The 9,777-nt window shown below is 38.8% G+C and overlaps 1 non-coding gene across 1 annotated transcript; it reads left to right on the top strand.

Annotated features, from left to right (window-relative positions):
- Positions 1-281: 281 nt before the first annotated feature.
- On the top strand, positions 282-389 carry LOC131181838 (U6 spliceosomal RNA). The gene has a single exon (XR_009150314.1). It is a non-coding gene; the product is annotated as a U6 spliceosomal RNA (small nuclear RNA).
- Positions 390-9,777: the final 9,388 nt, after the last annotated feature.

The following is a 9,777-nucleotide window of genomic DNA, read 5'->3' as shown; positions in this document are numbered from 1 at the left end:
ACAATATCACTAGTGGGCCGGGCCATTACATTTGTGGTATCAGAGCTGCTCCGCGTGCAACCTTGAACGATGGTGGGGCAAACCTCAGCGAGGACGCTGAGTCCCATAAGGGGGGTGGATTGTAACACCTTAGGCAAATCCCACATCGACAAAACACGGGAGAGATGCTGGGTTTATAAGTTGATGGTTCGTAACTCCTAGTGACGCGTTGTAAAACCGTGAGGGCTTCGGCCCAGAGCGGACAATATCACTAGTGGGCCGGGCCATTACATTTGTGGTGGCGTCGCCCGGAGAGAGAAGATCCGATAAAATTGGAACGATATAGAGAAGATTAGCATGGCCCCTGCGCAAGGATGACACGCACAAATCGAGAAATGGGCCAAAGCGGAAAATACTAACTGGAGAAGGATCAGGCTGTTACAGCTGTGGGGCAATGATACTCAAGATTAGTGCTTGGTTAGTCTCTATCTGCTCTAACTTAGCACGCAAAACTTTCAACTCATCATTCATTTCAGCACTTCTATCCAAATAGATATTTGCTAGATCCCTTAATGTCTAAAAAGATACATCTGTCATCTGGCGAATGGAATATATCTCATCACTAATATTTTCCATGAATGCCTGGAGAGTTGCATTAGTAGGACCAAAAGCTGTTGATAAGGATGCTTGTGTAGCAGGTGGAGCTTGGTGTGAAAGTTATACAGCAGGTTGCTTAGTAGGTTGTACATATGGTGTAGGGGAACCAGTTATAGCAGGGGAATGTGGTGGTGTTACTGCTAGTACTAGAATCTGATAGAGTTGTGTAGTCTCATTCTTAACACAAAATTTTTGGTTGGCCAAGTGAGGTCCATCCAAAAATAGTAATCCAGTTGTGATGGCAGCACACTTATGAATTTGAGGGTCAAAACCAAACAAATGGTGTGATCAACCCTCCAAATACAATTTAACCAGTATCTCTAGTGGCTTGATGTAGCACATAGCGATAAAAATAATAGCCAAGAGAAACTTTTCTGCCAATTAGTACACTGTAAGAAAAATAGGTCATACTAAGTCATTGTGCCAACAATAGCTCCTCTTCCTAAAATTGTGTTTGAAACACTAGCTCCTCTTCCTAAACTATGCCCAGGTTTGAAAACTCCTCCTAAGGGTGCAATTTGCTGCCAAAACTCAAGGTCATTATACTCTCACTTATTTATGGGCATTCTAATCAGACCATCAGTAGATAATCTAAATATATGATGGAATTCATCAAGTGATAGTTCCCTCTCTTGACCCAGACATCTAAAATGTATTGTCAATTTATGATCTAACTCATACTTATGTGCAGTAGTGGATAGGGAAGCCATGAATTCATGCACTAAAGTGGGGTAAACTAAATCCTGCTTGTGAATAAATCTAACCTAGCCCAAAGCATCCAATAGAGTTTGCATTTCATCATAAATATTCAGAGACTTAAGTGTAAAAACATCTAAATATCGAGTCTGGACAGTTTTCCTACTTTCAATTCTTTTCTTAATTTTCTTCATCTCAGCAGAAGGCAATACCCAATGTTTGGCAGTAGTTACAACTAAGGAATAGAGGTAATACCTGAGGATTTCCCTAGACGCTTCATAGCTGATTTTGGAATATCAATTCAAGTATCAAGTATGGCAGGGATACGTGGTTAGGTAGATTGCGGCTGGGTTGGAGGCTCAGGCTCCTTTCTCTTTTTACCGCTTGTGGAATTGTGGGGTTTAATGCTTTTTTCTTTCTTTCATTGGTGAGGAGCAGGTGGCGGAGTGGAAGAATAGTACTAGAAGGGGTTGCAGTAGCATCACCAACTTGTTTCAACTTGGGTTAGGATTGTGCTAAAGTGGGTGGTGCATGGGGAGGGGAGTCTTCAAAGGATAATGGGGAATATACCATGGTGGAGAATAGGAATAAAGAGTAGAATAATAAAAGAAATTAAAAATAGAGAAGAAGAATGTGAAGAATGAGAAGAAGAAATAGTGGCAGAATGGTTGTCGTTGTGGCGTAAGTTGTGGCGTGAGATGAGGGAAAGGGGCAGCGTGGGTTGTGTCGGGGGTTATGGCGAGAGGAAGAAGAGGGTAGTTGGGATCGTGGGTATTGGATGTGGGTTTGGAGTTAGGGATTAAAATTGGGAAAATGGATATGGGTTATGGGCTTTGGGCTTGGTTAATTAGGTGTAGGTTTTTGGGCTAAAAGAAATGGTTATGGGTTTAAGATTTAATAATATAAAATGGGTTGGGTTTTAATTTTTTTTTTTTTAAGAATAGGTAGGGCCTTGGAGTTAAAAATTAAAAGGGCTTAAAAAATAAGGTGGGCTTGAAAATCTTGGACTCGGGCCCATAGTGGTGAATTGGATTGTTAACCTGCAAAACTAAATAAATAACACAAGTTAGGACATAGGCATGCAAGTTCTGCTGGAAGCTGTGCAACTTTCTATCCAAAATTGTGCTCAATAAAGACAAGCACCAACACAATCCTAAATTAATTGTGCCGAAAGTTGTGCAACTTTCTATCCAAAATGGTGCCCAGTAAACACAAGCCCCGACACAATCCTAAATTGATTGTGCCGAAAGTTATGCAACTTTCTATCCAAAATGGACTTATTGGCACAATGCTTAAGAAAAAATAAGTAAGATAAAGTTCAAGTAATCAGACCTTCATGGCACAATTTCTAATCACTTTAACCTACTGTATTCACCAAATACACATAAAAAATTCACAAATCCACATTTAATTGATTTTCATTTTAAACAAAAACGGTATGCTTTAGGAAAACTTCCTATCAACAAGATGACAAAGAGACCTGCAAAACCAACTGGCCATTACTTAGCTATAGAAAATGAGAGAAATTCAAAGAAACAAATTGAAAAATAAAATTTCAGACAGAAGATTAAAATGTTAAAATACTCATTTGCTTGCAATGAAGTTTATCCCATATGCACCAAAATTAAAACAATGTAAAAAATTGAATAAGGGGTATAAGAATTAAAACAAAATATAAAAGAAATAAAGATTCAAAGAAAAATTTTGGGTGACTCCCAAAATTGATAATTTTAAGTCTTTAGCTTGACCTTACTCAACAGGAACTCATGGAGAATGAGAAAGATAGCAAGTTGCTATCTTTTCAATGGGTTCACCAGTTGCATAGTGTCTTAACCTTTGCCCATTCACTTTGAAATTACTAGATTTTTCACAAAAAAATTCCACAGCACCATGAGAAAAATTTTTCACAACTTTAAAGGGATTTGACCACCTTGATTTTAATTTTCTTGGAAAGAGTTTCAACCTAGAATTGAATAGGAACACCAAATCTCCTTTCTTAAAGTCCTTTTTCTTAATATTCTTTTCATGCCATTTTTTTGTTCTTTCTTTATAGATCCTAGCATTTTCATAACCATCAAGTCTCAATTCTCCTCAAGTTGCAAAAGTCTTTTCTGTCTAGCAGTCTTTAAATCAAAATTGATTGCTCTTATGGGCTAATAAGCTTTATGTTCTAACTCTACGGGCAAATAATGTGATTTTCCAAAAACTAACCTATAAGGTGTAGTTCCTATGGGAGTCTTAAAGGCTGTTATATATGTCCAAAGAGTCATCTAACTTAAGAGACCAATCTTTTATAGACTTACTAACAGTTTTCTCTAAGATTGTAACACCCTAGGCAAATCCCACATCGACAAAACACGGGAGAGATGCTGGGTTCATAAGATGGAGGTTCCTAACCACTATTGACGCGTTTTAAAACCGTGCGGGCTTCGGCCCAGAGCGGACAATATCACTAGTGGGCCGAGCCGTTACATTTGTGGTATCAGAGCCACTCCGCGTGCAACCTTGAACGGTGGTGGGGCAAACCTCAGCGAGGACGCTGAGTCCCATAAGGGGGGTGGATTGTAACACCCTAGGCAAATCCCACATCGACAAAACACGGGAGAGATGCTGGGTTCATAAGATGGAGGTTCCTAACCACTATTAACGCGTTTTAAAACCGTGCGGGCTTCGACCCAGAGCGGACAATATCACTAGTGGCCCAGGGATGGGGTTGGGACATGCTTGTTCAACCAGCTACGCACTGGGGTGGAAACTTCGTGTCCCACATCGGAAACGGGAAGAAAAGATTTGGGCCATATATGTGGGAGTCTTCCTCACCTGGTCAGCGCGCTTTTGGGAATGAAACCTCCCAAGGGACAAATCCGTGAGGCCTATGGGCCAAAGCGGACAATACTAACCGGAGAAGGATCGGGCTGTTACAAGTTGGTATCAGAGCTGGACTCCCTCTAGTACGGTGTGTGGTGCGAGGACGCACCAGGCGGAAGCTGGTGGGCTTGTCATGACCCAGGGATGGGGTTGGGACATGCTTGTTCAACCAGCCACGACCGGGTGGAAACTTCGTGTCCCACATCTAAACGGGAAGAAAAGATTTGGGCCATATATGTGGGAGTCTTCCTCACACAGTCGTCGCGCTTTTGGGAATGAAACCTCCCAAGGGACAAATCCGTGAGGCCTATGGGCCAAAGCGGACAATACTAACCGGAGAAGGATCGGGCTGTTACATCAAATGTAACGGCCCGACCCACTAGTGATATTGTCCGCTTTGGGCCGAAGCCCTCACGGTTTTAAAACGCGTCAATAGGGGTTAGGAACCTCCATCTTATGAACCCAGCATCTCTCCCGTGTTTTGTCGATGTGGGATTTGCCTAGGGTGTTACAATCCACCCCCCTTATGGGACTCAGCGTCCTCGCTGAGGTTTGCCCCACCATCGTTCAAGGTTGCACGCGGAGCGGCTCTGATACCACAAATGTAACGGCCAGACCCACTAGTGATATTGTCCGCTTTGGGCCGAAGCCCTCACGGTTTTAAAACGCGTCAATAGGGGTTAGGAATCTCCATCTTATGAAGCCAGCATCTCTCCCGTGTTTTGTCGATGTGGGATTTGCCTAGGGTGTTACAAAGATTGCTTAAGTTCTATATTTGAGATTTCTACTTGGCCATTTGTTAGAGGGTGACAACGTGTGGCAATCCTATACTCTACCCCTTACTTTTTCATTAACTTTTCAAATTGGTGGTTACAAAAATGGCTTCCACTATCATTAATTATGGCACGTGAGGCATCAAATCTAGTCAAAACAAAATTTTTTAGAAAATTTACCACAGTTTTTACATCATTGGTAAGTGTAGCAATAGCTTCTACCCATTTAGATACATAGTCCACCCCTACCAAGATATATTTATTTCCATATGAGGATGGAAATGGCCCTATGAAATCAATTCCCCACACATCAAACAATTCAACTTCTAATATGGATTGTTTGGGCATCTCATCTCTTTTTGAAATGTTGCCTGCCCTTTGATACCTATCACACTTACTTATAAAGTCTCTCACATGTTTAAATATATTAGGCCAATAAAAACCTATTGTCAAGACTTTTTCAATAGTTTTTGAAACACTACAATGACCACCATACTGAGAGGAATGGCAATGGTAGATAAGATCATTTACTTCTTCTTCTGGTATACATTTCCTAATTATTTCATTATTACATCTCCTAAATAAAAGATGTTCTTCCTAATAATAAAATTTAACATCTTGCAAGAATTTTTTCTTTTTCTGCCAAGATAAATCAGGTGGCAAAACACTACAAGAAAAATAATTCATAATATCAGCAAATCATAGAAGTGCAGATTTCAAAACATACAGCTGCTTATTCGTAAGAAAACTCATCAATTGGCATAATATCATCATCATTATTTTCAATTTTTAGCCTAGAAAGATGATCAGCCATCACATTCTCGACACCTTTCTTTATCTCTTATTTCTAAATTAAATTCCTGATGTAACAAAATCCATCTAATCAACTTAGATTTAGCTTCTTTCTTGCTCATTAAATACCTTATTGCTGCATGATCAGTGAAAACAATTACCTTTGAGTTGACCAAATAAGAACGAAACTTATTGAGTGCAAACACTACCACAAGGAACTCCTTTTTAGTTGTAGCATAATTAATTTAAGCCTCATCAAGGGTTCGGCTTGCATAGTAAATGGCATAAGGTTTTTGTCTCTCCGCTGGCCGAAGATAGCTCCAACAGCAAAGTCGCTTGCATCACACATAATTTCAAATGGCAATGTCCAATCCGAAGGTTACATGATGGGAGCTGTTGTTAATGTCGTCTTTAATCTGCAAAAAGCATCCGTACAATCTTGAATAAAATTAAATTTAACATCATGATTCAAAAGATTTATTAAGGGTTTAGCTATTTTAGAGAAATCCTGAATAAATCGCAAGTAAAATCCAGCATGTCCAAGAAAACTATGCACTCCTTTGACAGTGGTTAGAGGGGGCATTTTTTTAATAATTTCTATCTTGGATCTATCAACTTCTATTCCCCTGTTTGAGACCAAATGCCCTAAAATGATGCCCTCTTAGACCATGAAGTTGCATTTCTCCTAGTTCAATACCAGATCATTGTCAGCACATCTCTACAAAACCTAAGACAAATTAGTCAAGCATGAATCAAAATGAATGGTATATACTGAAAAGTCATCCATGAAAACTTCCATAAATTCTTTAATAAAGTTAGAAAAAATGACCATCATGCACCGCTGAAAGGTGGCAGGTGCATTACACAGTCCAAATGGCATTCTTCAATAAGCAAAGGTGTTATAGGGACAGGTAAAGGTGGTTTTCTCTTAGTCTTCTGAATGTATTGGAATTTGAAAAAAACCTGAATATCCATCTAAATAACAAAAGTAAGAATGCTTGGTTAATCTTTCGAACATTTGGTCTATGAAAAAGAGGGAAAAATGGTATTTTCTTGTGGCATTATTTAACTTTCTATAATCTATGCACATTCTCTAACCTGTAACAGTTCTAGTTGGTATCAATTCATTATTCTCATTTTTAACAGCTGTCACTCCACCTTTTTTTGGTACAACATGCATAGGACTCACCCACTCACTGTCAGAAATGCATTAATCAAAGATGCATTAATTATAATAGGATATGTTTCATTAGGTCCAAGAAAAGCATACTTGAGGTTGGAAGGACGAGGTTTAAGATCTACCTTTGGGGCATCCTCTACCTTTAATGATGGTGATTTAATCTCCAAAGTTTGCACTTTTTCAAGCTGAAAATTTGTAGCTTCAGGATATGGTGGTGAGCACTCCAAGTGTTGTGCAAAAGCAGCTATGTTAGTGTTGTCATCATCAATGCTCCCACCATGGACTAGGCAATTTTCAAGGGGGTTTTGTGGATAGCTTTTTTTGAAATGCTCTTGAACAATCTCATCTATGATATTTACCTGCAAACAAGATTCAAATTCTTCATATTTCTTCTTCATGGCTGGATTGATGTTGAATATCATTTGATCATCTCCTATTCTAAGTGTCAATTTCTCACCCTTTACATCACTTAGTGCACCAGCTGTGGCCAAAAATGGTCTTCCCAATAAGATAGGAATTTTTATGTCTTCTTCCATATCTAAAATGACAAAATCTATCGGAATATAGAATTTTCCAACCTTGATAGGCACATTTTCTAGGACGCCTTCTGGATATTTAATTGAACAGTTAGCCTATAAAAGATACATGTTGATGGGCTTTAACTCTCCCATATTCAGCTTCTCATATATTGAAAGTGGCATTAGGCTGACATTGGCTCCAAGGTCACATAAGGCACTTGCCACACAGTTATCACCTATGTGACAAGGAATGGAAAATACACTTGGATCCTTGAGTTTGGGAGGTAAATTGTTCTGAATTATAGCACTGCATTACTCTCCCAAGTTGATAGTATCATAATCCTCCGACCTTCTCTTCTTAGTAAGAATTTCTTTCAAAAACTTGGCATAACTTGGCATTTGAGATAGTGCTTTAGTGAAGGGCACATTGATATACAACTTCTTTAGCACTTCAAGAAATTTGCCAAATTGTTTGTCTAGCTTCTGCTTGATGAATCTTTGAGGGTAGGGAAAGGTGGGTTTATAAGGTTTTGATGGAATGTATGGCTTCTCTCCCTCATCTTGCTCACTTTTGCTTTCTTCTTCTTCTTCATTTTTCTTGCTCTCAATTGATTTTTCTTCTTTTGTGCTCCCTTTTTCTTCTTTTTTGTTTTCACTCTCTTGCCCAACTTTCTTACCACTTTTCAAGGTCACAACCTTGCATTGTTCATGAGAGTTTTGTGGTTGGCTAGGTAGTTTGCCATAGGAAGTAGATCCTAATGAGCTTGCTTGTTGAGCCAATTGATTCTCTAACATGCGGATATGAGCTTACAGCTGATCCATAGTTTATCTCATGTGTTGCATTTCTTCCTCCAATTTGGTATTTATCTTGCTTTGTTCGGTAAAAAATTTCTCCATCATGCTTTCCAAGGTTGGCTTTGGTTTAGGAGGTGGAACAGGTAGTTGTGCTCTTGATTGATATCCAGGAGGTGGCTGCCTTATGGGCTGAAATTGTGGCTAAAACTGAGGTCGATTATGCTGCATATACTGCTGGCTATGAGCATAGTTTGAGCTTTGACCTTATTGACAAAAAATTGTTTGTGGTCTCCATGTTGATTCATTCACATTAGAATAAGCATTTTCCATAGGTTTCTATTGATAACCTGCTGCATAAGTGGCTTATTCTTGCAAGAAATCATCATCATAAAAAGAGTAATCAACTCCACAACTTTGGGTTCCATCTGTGTAGGCAACTTGTTACATAGTTGTAGGAGTTGAGGCTGATGCCTTTGTGCAAAAATCACTAAGTAGCTGAGTCAACTGATCAATTCTTGTATTCATGTAACTAATTGAATCAAGTTCATAGATCCTAGCCTTCTTTGGCTCAATTGCTCTAGGATTTCCCCATAAATGGGTATTATGAGTAATTTTCTCTAACAGATCATAACATTCTTCGCTTGTCATTCTCATGAAATCTCCTCCTGCTTGTGAATCAATTGTGTTTCTTATTGCTAGAGTAAATCTAGTGTAGATGTTCTAAACAATCATCCATTTGGGTATTTCATGATGAGGACACTACCTTTCAAGCTTCTTAAATCTCATCCAAGATTCATACAAAGTTTCATCGTCCCTTAGTCTAAAAGCTACCATCAAATTCCTCAAACGAGTGGTCTTCCCAGGTGGGAAAAACTGTGATAGAAAAGCTTGAGATAGCTACTCCTAAGTAGCCATAGTACCTTATGGAAGTGTATCATACCACTCTAATGCTGAATCTCGAAGAGAGAATGGGAATAAGGTTAGTCGAATCACTTCATCTGAAACTCCAGGTTATCTTTGAGTGCCACATCTCATTAGAAACTTCTTCAAATGAGAATGGGAATTTTCAAGTGGGCTGCCCCGAAATTGTGAATTCTTAATCATTTGAATAAGACCAGTCTTTAACTCAAATTGATTAGCTCCAGTAACAGATCTATTATCTCTCACATCTGCACATCTAGGAAAAGCATAATCTAACATGGACCTTCTCTGAGGATCATTTTGATTAACAACTTCATTCTACCTATTTTGATCATTTTCTCCATTGTTTCCATCATTAGTTCTATTTGGATTCTCCATGTTTTCAATTTTCTCCTCTTGCTCAAGCCTTTGCTATTCTTCATTTTGTACTTCCTTATTTCTCTTAGATTCCTTTTTGTTGGCTCGACAGAATTTTTCAATTTCAGGGTTGAGCAATAATTGAGTATCACTTTTGCTTTTTGACCATCTCATAAACAATCAAAGTACTTGAAAAACACAAGGAACAGTGGTGAAAATAAAAGAAAATAAAAATTCTAGT

The sequence above is a fragment of the Hevea brasiliensis genome, chromosome 7 (assembly GCF_030052815.1).
Source record: "Hevea brasiliensis isolate MT/VB/25A 57/8 chromosome 7, ASM3005281v1, whole genome shotgun sequence".
Lineage (NCBI taxonomy): Eukaryota > Viridiplantae > Streptophyta > Magnoliopsida > Malpighiales > Euphorbiaceae > Hevea > Hevea brasiliensis.
This window is presented reverse-complemented; position numbering and strand designations above follow the sequence as displayed.